The sequence below is a fragment of the Pyrus communis genome, chromosome 10 (genome assembly GCF_041283825.1).
Source record: "Pyrus communis isolate YQ-2024b chromosome 10, ASM4128382v1, whole genome shotgun sequence".
NCBI lineage: Eukaryota > Viridiplantae > Streptophyta > Magnoliopsida > Rosales > Rosaceae > Pyrus > Pyrus communis.
In genome coordinates this window covers 14,895,491-14,907,954 of record NC_142574.1, presented here as the reverse complement: position 1 = coordinate 14,907,954, position 12,464 = coordinate 14,895,491, and the positions used below count along the sequence as shown (strand labels likewise).

Sequence of the window (12,464 nt, the reverse complement as noted above, 5' to 3'; positions counted from 1 at the left end):
TAACGTCTTGTGTGGTTTGTCCACGACGTAAAGGATAAAATCGTTTTATTGAGCCAATAATCCACGTGTCGTTCTTTATTTGATGTGGTTAATTTATGTCTCCACAATAATCACATTCAATTTCAAACAATATAAAAGATCTTCACCTTCAACCTTTGAGAGATAACTGTTCCTACACTATATAAACTTTGATTCTCAATATTTTTTCATTCAACAAGTGTAACTTGGGCATAGGGAAATTTTTGGCTTACGTCACAGTAGTGTGATTACTACTCATTTGTCTCTTCTTATTTTAGGGATACAAAACTATATTTTAAAGTCGTGTGGAATTTATTTCCCACAGTGCTCTAATATAGGAATTAGATAGAACTTTTGACAAAGCGCTTTTCTATTTTTTTCTTTCCAAAAAGTAAGAATGATGAGAGCTGAACTCGTGTCACAAATGAGTTAGGTAAAATACTGTGTAATTGACGTTATAACTAACTTATAGGGTCGTAAAAGTAATGTCAATCCAGAGAAACACATACAAAATTACTATGAGCACACATTTTGTACTAGATTTGAAAAGAACATTGCCAGCCTAGCTAAACCTTAAGAAACAAAACTGATGAATTGATACCATCAACAAATCACCAAAAAAGTGGAATGATACAAACTTGTTACTCAAGCCTGTGGAGCATTGTAGCTAGCATAGATAATGCTGGACCAATCTAATGATTAAGCAACACAATTCCTTTGGCAATGAATATCAAAATGGCAGTGGGAAAAAGGAGATAGAAATTTATAATGCCTCTTCATGACACTTCCATATATACATATATATGTATGTATGTATGTATGTATGTATGTATGTATTTATATATGTGTGTATATATATATAATGCTTATATATTGTGTCTCGTAAATTATATAACCATGCATGCACTGCACAACAACGTTAATATATTATATACAGTTTATCGCTTTTGAACCAGTTAAAAATAATAATAATAATAAAATAAAAACCTTAAAAAAATGAGCTCAACCAACGGGGAAGGAGACGACACCTGAGCACCTGAGCTTTGTTGAGTTGTGGAAACTGGAAAGGAAAGAAATGGCCAACCTAAGAGGGGGTACCAAGTTAACATCAACCAAAAATCACAACTACTGGTCCCATGCCGTGCAGTCTAATCTACAATATCAGATATACGACTAAACTAAGAAAGACCAGATTATGACAATTGTTCTTCTATTGTAACTTTTAAAATATTATGTTGTTAGATTGTAAATCAATAACAAATTAAAAGCATATAATACAATAATGTCAAAAAGTAATAAAATTTCTACAATAATTAACTTGTTCTGGATGAAATGGATGGAATATATGTCTTAATGTTGAAGAATGTTTGATATTCAAATCTTTCCTTATCTCATCGATAGAAGAAAGAAAGCACTACACAATAAATTAATAAATTTATTTATAAGTGTTTTTGGTGTAACATTATTCATTAAGCTTATGATTTTGTTTAGACTTGTTTCAATCAAAATGTAATGTGTCTCGTTTGGTCTTGTAATTTTTTTTCTTTCTTATCAATGGAGGAAGCCCTAGAATGTTTTAGGGTGAAGACCCTAAACATTAGTAGGCATGGAGAAAAACTTTCACTCTAACAATTAAAAGTGAGAAATATCACTAAATTAATTGATCTTGGAAGAAACAAATTCTTCCCCATTTCCCTTTTTAGCTTTAAAGTATATACACACAAAAAATCAAGAAAAGTCCATAAAATTGATCTCATTCCTTTTGCCGCTAGAGAAAAGCAAGAGAAAAAAAGAAATCCTAACTGCCGACTTCTGCCCTTGACGTTGATCCTTCTTGATCTCTTTCTTTTTTCCTCTTTGTTTTTAGTTTTATTCACTCTCTTGCTCTATTAAGAAGTGCCTTTAGTTTGTGGTTGGTCGATCTCTCGCTTTAATGGGGAAAGTTTTTATTGTTGTGATCATGGTCATGGTTTGTTTAATCTTGGATTCTAGAGCAGTGATTGTGTTTAAAAATGAGGTAGTGGTGTTTATAGTTTGTGCGCTCAGTAAAAAACCATGACAAGAAAACTCGACGTTTGTTGGAGGGGGAACTCATTGCAAGGCTTCTTTGCCAATGATTGCAAAATCATCAGATATTGGTACAGTCTTTTCTCGTGGAGCATGTACGATAGTTCTCAAGCTTGCAATGTTTTAGTCCTCATGACTAGGGTTTAAGGTTTAGGACTAAGAGTCCTCCATGATTGAAGAATCGTATTATGTTTCTTATGTATTTGTAATTGCAGGGTTGTGATATTCTTATAACATATGTAGTCACTTGAGTTGTTCTAAGAGCCATGTTTATGTTTTTTTTTAATTATTATTTTTAATGAAATTTCTTTCCCTAAAAAAAATTGATTTCATTCCATTTTTTTTTTTTTTTTGAAGGTCTTGTAGTGGATCAGTTGTAAAATAAAGCAATTGAGCATTTAATATATTGAAATTTTAAAAGTGTAGTGAGTAAAAAAAACTGTGTAAAAGGGTTTGGTAAATTTTAATGTAAAAGTGATATAATTGTATATATTGACAAGAATGGACATTGTAGTAGAAGTATTGGTGACAATAGTAGTGGCATGGGCAATGGTGGTGATGGCAGCATCAATGGTGGGGTATGTTACAGTGCCAACAATAGGGTGTGGTGGTTGGTGTGTAGAGGTAACAATGGTGATAGCGGCAACGGTGATGGTAGTGGCATTGTTGGCGGTGGAAGTTGTGGTGATAGTAATGGTGGTGTAAGACTAATGGTTCCAGTTGCAGGTGGTGGGAGCAGCAGTGGTAATTGAAACGGTAGTGGTGGGGTATTGTGGTAATAATGGGTTGTGGTGGTTGGAGTGCAGATGGAACGATGGTGGTAAGGGCGGTGGTAGTGGTTGTGGTGGTGCTAATAGTGATGATTTTAATGGTGATAATGGCGGTGGTGGTATAAGGTAGTGGTTTTAATGGTAGGTGGTGGTCGTCATTTTGTTCTCCAAGGAAAAAAGTATGTATAGAAGGACAAACATGTCATTTAAAAACTAATAAGGGTATTACAAGAATTAAAAATATTAAAAGCATAACTTTGCTTTTAATGAAAGCAACCTACTAGTTGCTTAATTTTATAAGCTGCTGTCTAGAGGTCATTACTTTTAAAATAAGCAGGATCATTTATATTTATCAAACACTTTTTATTGCTTAACTTTAAATTCAAGTGGCAGTTAATAGAAAAAGAAAAAAAAAACCAATACCAAACGAAATCTAAGACACGTGAACAAGATAATGATATTTGAAAAGCATAGCCTTTTTTTCCAAACGGAAAATTCTATTCTAATCCTTGAAAAAGATTACTTTTGGAATAAAATCTTGTCTAAGATAAAAAATTAACTATAGTCCTTGCCATTTAATTGTAATTTTCGAGTATTAATTACGTTGTAATAAGTATTGAGTTTTTTGTGTGTAGGCTATATATTGATTCCTATAAACAATAAAAATGTTATTTATCATTGATAATTATAATTAAGTTCCCATACTAAGAAAAGACATATATTCTTGTTTACTTTTCATTATACTTGAATTTCTCTATATATATGTATATGCATTTTAAGCACCTATGTATGTTAAGATATTATAGTTACGTACCGATACATTCATATCGAAACTTATATATGTACGATACATTCGTTTCGAAACTTATGTACCAATGCATTTATACCGATACATATGTACCGATACATTTGGACCGAAACTTACGTACTGATACTTCTGTACCTATGTTTTTTTTTTCAAATATAAATTTTCTGTTGTTAACTTTTTTAAATATAAAAATTTGAATTTTGAATAAATTCGATATGGTAAGTTGATAAAGAATAAACGTGCTATAATTACTTAAATATGGAAAGTTTTAAGAATAGAGACTTAGATTAGATTAAAAATAAAAAAATAAAAAAAATAAAAAATAAAAAATAAAAATAAACCATTCATTTTAAAATCTAAAAATAATCTTATTTAAACCCTAAAAATTAAAAGCCTCTTTTTCAAACCATTAATACGAGGTTTCTCTTTGGATTTTACGTACTTACATATAGCAAAGCAAAAATTACTACTATATACAAATTTGTGTGTAGAGTGTAGACATGTTTTAGATTTGCACATTCATCGCAGCCACATTTACTTATCGATATATGTATTATTATTTCATAATGTTTCACTTTCAAATAATTACTCTCTTAATAATAATGTTTTTTTGTGTGTGGCAAAAACAGTATCTGAGATTGTCATAATTTTTCACCTTAGTCTCTGACAATGAAATAGATAGAAGTGGTTTCTAAGCTTATCTACCGTCTATCATTTTGGCATTTTTGTGAAAAATCTATTAAATATCCTCGTTAAATTGTCATGTGAATGATCACGTGAACAAACTCAAAGAACCCACTTTCATCAATTTTCATTGTCATCAAGAATCACATTGAAGAGTTATGCTAAATCTTAATGTCATTTTAAATAAAAAGCCTAAAATAATCAGCTAGTTGTAGACTGTAGTAGTAAGATTGCAGTTGAAGGCACTGATCACGGGGTGACAGATCGTAGCCCTGAGGATCCGCACCTTGATGATTTGGACGTTGAGCACGTATGTAATTGCCAAATACTTAGCCTACAAATCACAAGTGTTTGTGCTCACCACTCTCAAGTGTAATAACGTTCATTATCTTATTTATTATAGGAACTTTCATGAAAATAGTTTGAACTAAGTTTATTTTAACAAAAAATCATGCTACAACTTTATTTAATAAAAAAAAAATTAAATTTTAATGAAAAATCCTTAAATTTTAATAAAAAGGACAAAAAAAAAACTTAAATTTTAATGAAAATGACACAATTTTTTTTTTTTTAAATTGACGCTCAGGACCTGTACACTATTTATGAAACTGAACGGTACTATACTATTTGTTGGTCCAATTTCATAAATAGAGCCTAGTTTTTTGTGCACTTTCATAACTAGTGTCTAGTTCTTGATCATGTTTTATAAATAGTGCCTAGTTATTGGATTTAGTTTCATAAATAATGTATAGTAATTGGTACAATTTTATGAATAGTGTCTCTTTCTTGGTCCGGTTTCATAAATAGTGTCTAGTTATTGGTCCACTTTCATAAATGGTGTCTAACTCTTGGTCATGTTTCATAAATATTATCTAGTTCTTACTCTAATTTCATAAATAGTATATAGTCCAATTTCATAAATAGTTTCCACCCATTGGTTTAGTTTTAGAAATAATGCCTAATTCTTGTTTTTGTTTCATGAATAGTGTCTACTTATTGATCTAGTTTCATAAATAAGATGATAAATATTACCATCACTTAAAGGTAATGAACAAAAATATTTTCATTTTGTGTGGATCACACCACAAATAAAAAATAAGTCCAGGCCCACTCGTCATAATGTTCATTGATACTCCTCAACGGTAATCATGCATAAGGTTAAGTGGCTAACTACCTTATTAGTGTCCATCCACCATGCACTACAACAATGATTCAATCACATGGAGATCAACTCTATTATTCAAGTGATAGCATGCTATGGTGGGAACATACCAAATAACTCACTTTTTATCAGTTGCCAATGAAAATGTGGGTATAGCATTTAAGAATTTTGTAAATAATGAGATAATAGTGTATAGGATGATCGTATATGTGAATCAAAAATGTCTACAGTAGAGTTACGAGTATAATTTGAGTGAGTTAGAAGATTATTCTAAACCCAACCAGAGTCACGATGAACAAAAAAGTATTCTCAAAATTCAACAAAGCAATTGTACTTATTTTAAAAAAAGGTATGTTAGAAAGATCAAAATTTTAAATCATATTTGCAAACCCAATGATGTGTCAGTAATAAAAAATAAACATGTTAATCAACATTTAAGTAATAATCTAATCATATCATTTGGTTTGCAAAGTTGATTTAAAAAATTTGATCTCTCTAGTATTCTTCTTTGAAAAAATAGAAATAAAATTTTAAAAGAAGATGATATAGTAGTTGTGATATCCTACCACACTTGTTGATACATAAGATACATCACAACCACCATATCTTCTTCAATCTATCTCCATAAAACTAGGTCCATGGAGAGAAACTCTCATTGCCCATACTTCATTTCTTTATCTTTCTCGTTACACGATTAGTCATGAAGAGAGAGATAGAACAAAAATAGTGTATACACAACTAGTGAAGAGAGGTGGTGGAGGTTGGAGTTAGGGTCGCTACCAAAGTTTTAAATACAAATTTTACAAAAATATCAATATCGATGGTCCTCTAATGACATGATGGAAATTTGGTTGAAAACTTAAAGAGTGAAATTTTGAGAAATGTTAAATCACCCAATAATGCATTTATAAAAGACATGTATAAGTTGTCATATGATATGCCACATGTGGTATTGCAATTGCAAATGAACAAAACGAAGATTAGTATTTAAGCAAACATGTATGGTCCTATACACCACGAGACATGAGTGCCTCTGTTTTTACCTCAACCAACCGAAACCGTAAGGGCTGAAAAATGTAAAAAACGTAAAACGCACCCAAAACACCCAGATCTAACGGTCCAGATGCGTTTGGCAGCACCGCGTGGATATAAATCCCCCCCTTAAAGTTACAATTAAGCCAACGGAGGCTCGAACCAGCTAATAGTTGCTCATGCTAATAACGAGAAGGGCCTATTTAACCAGTTCCAATTGCCCTGTGTCTCTCTCACTCTAAACCCAAAACTGCATAACTCGACCGAGTCGACTCACTCTCTCTCTCTCTCTCTCTGTTAATCACACAGAGAGGTCAGATATGGATCGCAAGACTCTGTTCTTCCTAGGTTTTATCTGCATTGTCTTCGCCGGTGTCGGAGGCCAATCTCCCCCCGCCACCTCACCCACCACCACTCCTGCTCCCCCCGCTACACCCACAACTCCGCCACCCAACAATCAGCCACCACCCTCTCCTCCCGCCAGTACTCCACCTCCCGCCGCCACCCCTCCTCCCACGTCAGCTCCACCTCCCGTTGCCACCTCACCGCCCCCAGTTACCACGTCTCCACCTCCATCAACTCCTCCCCCTGTCTCTACACCCCCGCCGGCTATCCCGCCTCCAGTCAGCTCTCCTCCACCCGCAACTCCACCTCCAGCGACCCCCCCCACCCGCCACTCCTCCACCTGCAACTCCACCACCAGCCACTCCGCCACCCGCCACTCCGCCACCAGCAACACCACCACCGGCCCCTCTTGCGTCTCCGCCAGCTCAGGTACCAGCTCCAGCTCCCACCGTGACATCTCCAGCCTTGGCGCCTTCTCCGCTCGCACTGGCCCCAGGACCACCGGCGCCACCAGTCGGAGCTCCTACGCCGACCCTGGAGGCCGGTGCTCCGGGACCATCATCTTCAGATGATCAGGTACTTTTCGCGCTTCTATTTACTTTCCATTTTAGAGACAATGGTCATTCTCTAACGTACGCTGCCGTACGGATGTGAGCGTTCAGTCCCATTCCAGTTTGTTTACATTTCTCAAAGCATCTTAAAAAGCAAAAGTTAAAATTCTAAGTGCGGAGAAATTTTTAAAAGCATCTCAAATTTCAAAAGCATGATACATCACTTGTTTTTATGTAAATAGTAAAAAAACTTATTTTTTAACTTATTAATTTTTTAACACATATATTCCACAATTTATATAATGACACATGGTGTATCACCTCGTGTGCCGGTTACATTGAAAAATCTCTCTTACATGCGCACTATTTTGACAAAAAAGTGGTTTTCTGATTTTTTTTTTTTTTTTTATTGTAAAGCCAAATTTTATATAAATTGACATTCTTCACGTTACCACCAAATTTGAAACCAATGTTCCATTTTTTTTTTTTTTTTTTGTTTTGTTTTAATGTTAAGACCACATATTTTCGCCTACTTGATTTTATAAATAATTAAAAAAACATTTTAATTTGATATTTCAACTGTAATAAGATACTTACAAATTATTATTTTGCCACATTAACTATAAAAATAAAATTTGACATGTCTCAAGTTGATGATCCAAATGGTGTATTGTTTAAAAATCGTGGGATCTTTCTAACATCAGCCGATAGTTTGACATTAAATGTTTCTAACAGGACTATGTGTTGCTGCCACATGGCAACACAAGTCCAGTCAACGGTTTAGTGCCAGGGTTCAGATCTACTGTGCCTAACCTTTCTCTGCCCAGCCTCGTAACCTATTTTATTCAATTAACAGTGGTTAACTTTGTTAAATCTTCTACTTTTTTGTAAAATAATAATAAACCATAAAAAGCCTTGTTTTCCAGTTATGGATATGCTATCCTAATTTTGGTGTCTCGTTTATGTCTCCTTCCTATTTGATTGACATGTGTCCATTACTCAAAACTAACACTGTTAACTTTTACTATATTAAAATAAAAAAAAAAACTAAACATAAAATAAAAGATGAAAAACCTAGAAATTCCGTGTCACTATCATATTCCCCTTCGGATTTAGATCAGCTCCGAGCCTTAATGTCCGGATCCTCCTCATCCATTAATTTGGGGCACATAAAGTGAATCTAACGGTCTCCTTTAATTCATATTCCTGGCCATCACACACAACCAACGGCCTTAATTTGACTTAGACACCAATCAGCGGCCTATATTTGTGGATGAGGAGGCTCCAGACACTAAGGTTCGAAGCGGATCCAAATCCTTCCCCTTTTACTATCTCGTCACCACTAGAGCGGTGATGGGGTTTTGATCTTTTTACATTCTAGGACCGGCGTTGGCCATGGACAAGATTTCGGATCTAGTGTTCGTTAGCGAACTTGGCATCGTAGATCGAGTCATCTCTGGTGCTATTTCCGGTGAAGAAACTGCCTCCGTAGCACATGAGCCTGGGGATACCACACTGGAAGGCAGATCCTTTGTAGTGTATGGTCTTGTCGGGGCATCCGATGCCTTTCTCTCCAGTGCAGAAAGCCCCAAACTTCTTGGTGGTATAGGGGGTGGTGTAAGTGAAATGCTCCATCACGATACGGCCGACCGGCTGGCTTTCGATCGTCATTTCAAAGAAAACATTAGGGTTTGCCATTGCTAGATTTTATTGGTTCGTTTTAGATGAGAGAATTAGGGAAGAGAGTGTTAAAACCAAGAAAGCGAAAGCCCCAAAACTAGAAAGCGAAAAGATCGTCATCACGGTTCCAGTGGTGAAGATGGAGTAGGAGGGGAAAAAGATGGTGACTTAGGAATTTTTGGGTTTGGGTTTCCGTATCTTTTATTTTATGTTAGTTTTTTTGTTTTAATATAATAAAAGTTAACAATGTTAGTTTTGAGTTACTAGAATGGACACATGTCAATCAAATAAGAATGAGACATAAACGAGACATCATAATTGGGACAGTAGACCTGCAGCCCTGTTTCCCCTCACGTTTCATCTTTTCCATTGATATCCTTCATGAACACGCACCCCTTCTCTGCTTTCTCAATCTCATAAACCAGCATTCACTAAACATACACCGATTCAACCCCGTGAGCCACTGCACGCAGTCATTGGCAACAAGTAAAAGTGCCTTCAACCTCTTCCTCTGACCTTTCTTCTCCACTTAAACTAAGTTATTCTTCGGTATGGGTGAACACTTTTCATGGGTCACCCGCCAAAACCGACCAACCCAAATCGTGATAAGTTGGATCGGGTCAGATTTACAGTCTTAAAAATTGAAACATGGGGCATTACCTGCCCACCCGTTGAAGGGAGCAGTTGAAGTTGGTTTTCAACATTAACAACACATTACAACTCAACCTGTCCACATATGTCAATTATCTACCACTTGAGTTTCTTTTTTGGTCAACCTATTTTCCTGGCAATGGTTTGGATGATTGTCAAACCAACACCCCTTGATCGACCAATGGGTTGAGGTAAAATCTGAGCTAATCCGTCCGCTGCTGACTCCTAATTCTTCTCATCTCCTCCCCAACAAAGGCCAACCCAACACTAACCCACAACATCTCCATGCCCAAGGCTATAATAATGAACAAGACCAGATTGATCAGAATGTCACATCTAATTTTTCCTTCTCTTCAATTTTTTTCGTTCATCCGCCCAAATCCCGAATTCAAAATCCCATCTATAATCTCTAAATTGAGGTGTGATGGTTATGAGTGGGTTCGAAAAAAAAAAAAAAAAGGAAAAAGGATTGAATACCGAATTGAAGTCGAAAAAAATCGAATTTAAAAAAAAATCAAACCAAATCAAAATTTTTTGGTTCGGTTTCCATTTCAATGATTCAAAATCGAAGTGAAATGAACCAAACCGAATCGAATTGAATATATATTGATTTGATTTATTTATTTGTGTTGGGTATTTATTTTTGAAGCTCAATTTCAAGACCATTAACAATATTAGGCCCAAAGCCGAACTTGAAGCCCAATTCCTTCCCCTAGCCCGCATCTTCCTTATCTCCCCTTCTTCCTTCCTTTATTTCTCCCTCTTCTTTCTTCGTTATCTACCCAGCCGCATTTACAAGCTCTCCTAGACTCCATCACCAACCTCTCCTCCGCGGCTCCATCACCCCCTTCCTCGCCGCCAACTGCACCGCCCAAGAGGAACGCCACCCGAAATCGTCCTTTCAACTCTCTCCTTGTCTCCACCCTGTCTCGGCAGTGGTTGTGGTTGAGCGGCACATCCCCTTCTCGACTCTCTCGACATTCGAATTCCCAACCAACAACCACTCAATCATCAACAATCAAATTTTTTCGACATGGAAAAAATAAAGGAACTTTAACAAAAAACTACCGTACTGTTTACTTTAACGAAAAATCACATTTTTAATACTAAAAGGTCAATCCTAATAGTATTCATTTTATCTTTTATCTTTTATTTTGTCCTTGTCGTTAAAACTCAAAGTTTTCAAACCATTTTCATTACTAACCAAACAGTATTGATCTTTGCATTTTGAATTGGGTGATTGTCAGGTTTTTTTTTTATGTTTGTTAAATTTATTGTATATCTAACTAGCACGAACGACAAAAAACGATCCACCACACATGAGCGATGATTAATAAAACGTTCAATTTAACTAACTATATCTTCGATAGTTGTCCCACGTTAAAAAGAAAAGCAAGCTTTGCTTTAGTTGCCAAGTAATTTTGTGTCTCTCCCTCCTATTGTCAATTGGTATTAGGTTGGATGCTCGCGTTTTAGATATTTTGTCTGATGAATTTTGACAAAATTAATTTTATTTAATATGCAGAGTGGAGTTGAGAAGATGTGGTCGATGCAGAAGATGGTAGGGAACTTCGTGTTTGGGTGGGCACTCCTCAGCTTGATGCTTTAGATGAGGAGATGATCACTCTCTCTGCCTGCAGGCCTTCTTTTTGTATTTGATCTCTTCTACCATATCCGTGGTTATTTCTTCTTCTTTTGATATATTAATATTGTTAGCCCAGGTTTGAATGGGGACTTGATCACCACTTGTATTTGAACTATACACATTACAATTCTGTTGAATTCTTTGGGAGATTTTTGAGGGGAGCTTTGTATTGATGTCACTATTGAGAGGGTTTTTTGTTTTGTATTGAGATCATTAGCAGTTTTAACATACACACACACACACATACATATATTTTCTTCAATGCTTTATCCTTTACTTTTGCTAACTGGTTATTTCTAGTCAAACATTCTATTGTGCTTTGGGATATGTTATTTAGATTGCAGAGCTTTTAGTCGTTAGATTATAATGATTCGGTTCGTCTCGTTTGGTATCTGGAATCGAAATGAATTGAATAACTATCTAGTACAATGTATCTTGAATAGAGAAGTGGATGTCAACTTTCAAATTTTGTTCAAGTTGGAGGTAGAAGAGATTAGTCATGAAGAAAACTTCACTCTTCCAAACCTACTATTGTTGTGGAGATTTGGAGGGGAGAAGTTGTCCTCATAACTAATCTCTCTTAACTTGGAGTCCTGGACACAATTTGGAAGTTGGCATCTATTGTTTTATTCAAGTTACATTGTACTAGAGAGTTATCTAATCATTTCCAATATTAGACACCAAACAAAAGCCTAAGAGATTAATGCCTTGACTGGAAGTCCTTTTGTAGGAAGTAATTATGTTCATAAACAATAGAAGTGCAGGAAATAGAAGTAAAAAAAATTGAAAGTACTTTTGTAATCCGAAAACACTGATTGGATTCGATTATGATATAGGATTAGAGGAGGGAAGCATTAATCCAATGTTGTATTTGGTGCTACACAACCGAACCTAGGACAATGAGGCTCTCGGGTAGGATCATGGGCGCTACGATTTCAGGCTAGATCTCGAGTCCGAGAATCATGGATCTACGTCCCATGTATGAAACTTGGACTTCTTTTCGAAGAAATGAGAAGGGCCTTCAGCTGAGCTCGTGTCCTTGTGCTGGGCC

General features: G+C 35.6%; 1 pseudogene across 1 annotated transcript; it reads left to right on the top strand.

The window, feature by feature from the left end:
- The first annotated feature begins 6,710 nt into the window (after positions 1-6,710).
- Positions 6,711-11,621, top strand: LOC137727338 (uncharacterized; annotated as a pseudogene). Its single transcript, XR_015951807.1, has 2 exons — positions 6,711-7,462; positions 11,294-11,621. The product of XR_015951807.1 is annotated as an uncharacterized LOC137727338 (transcript).
- Positions 11,622-12,464: the final 843 nt, after the last annotated feature.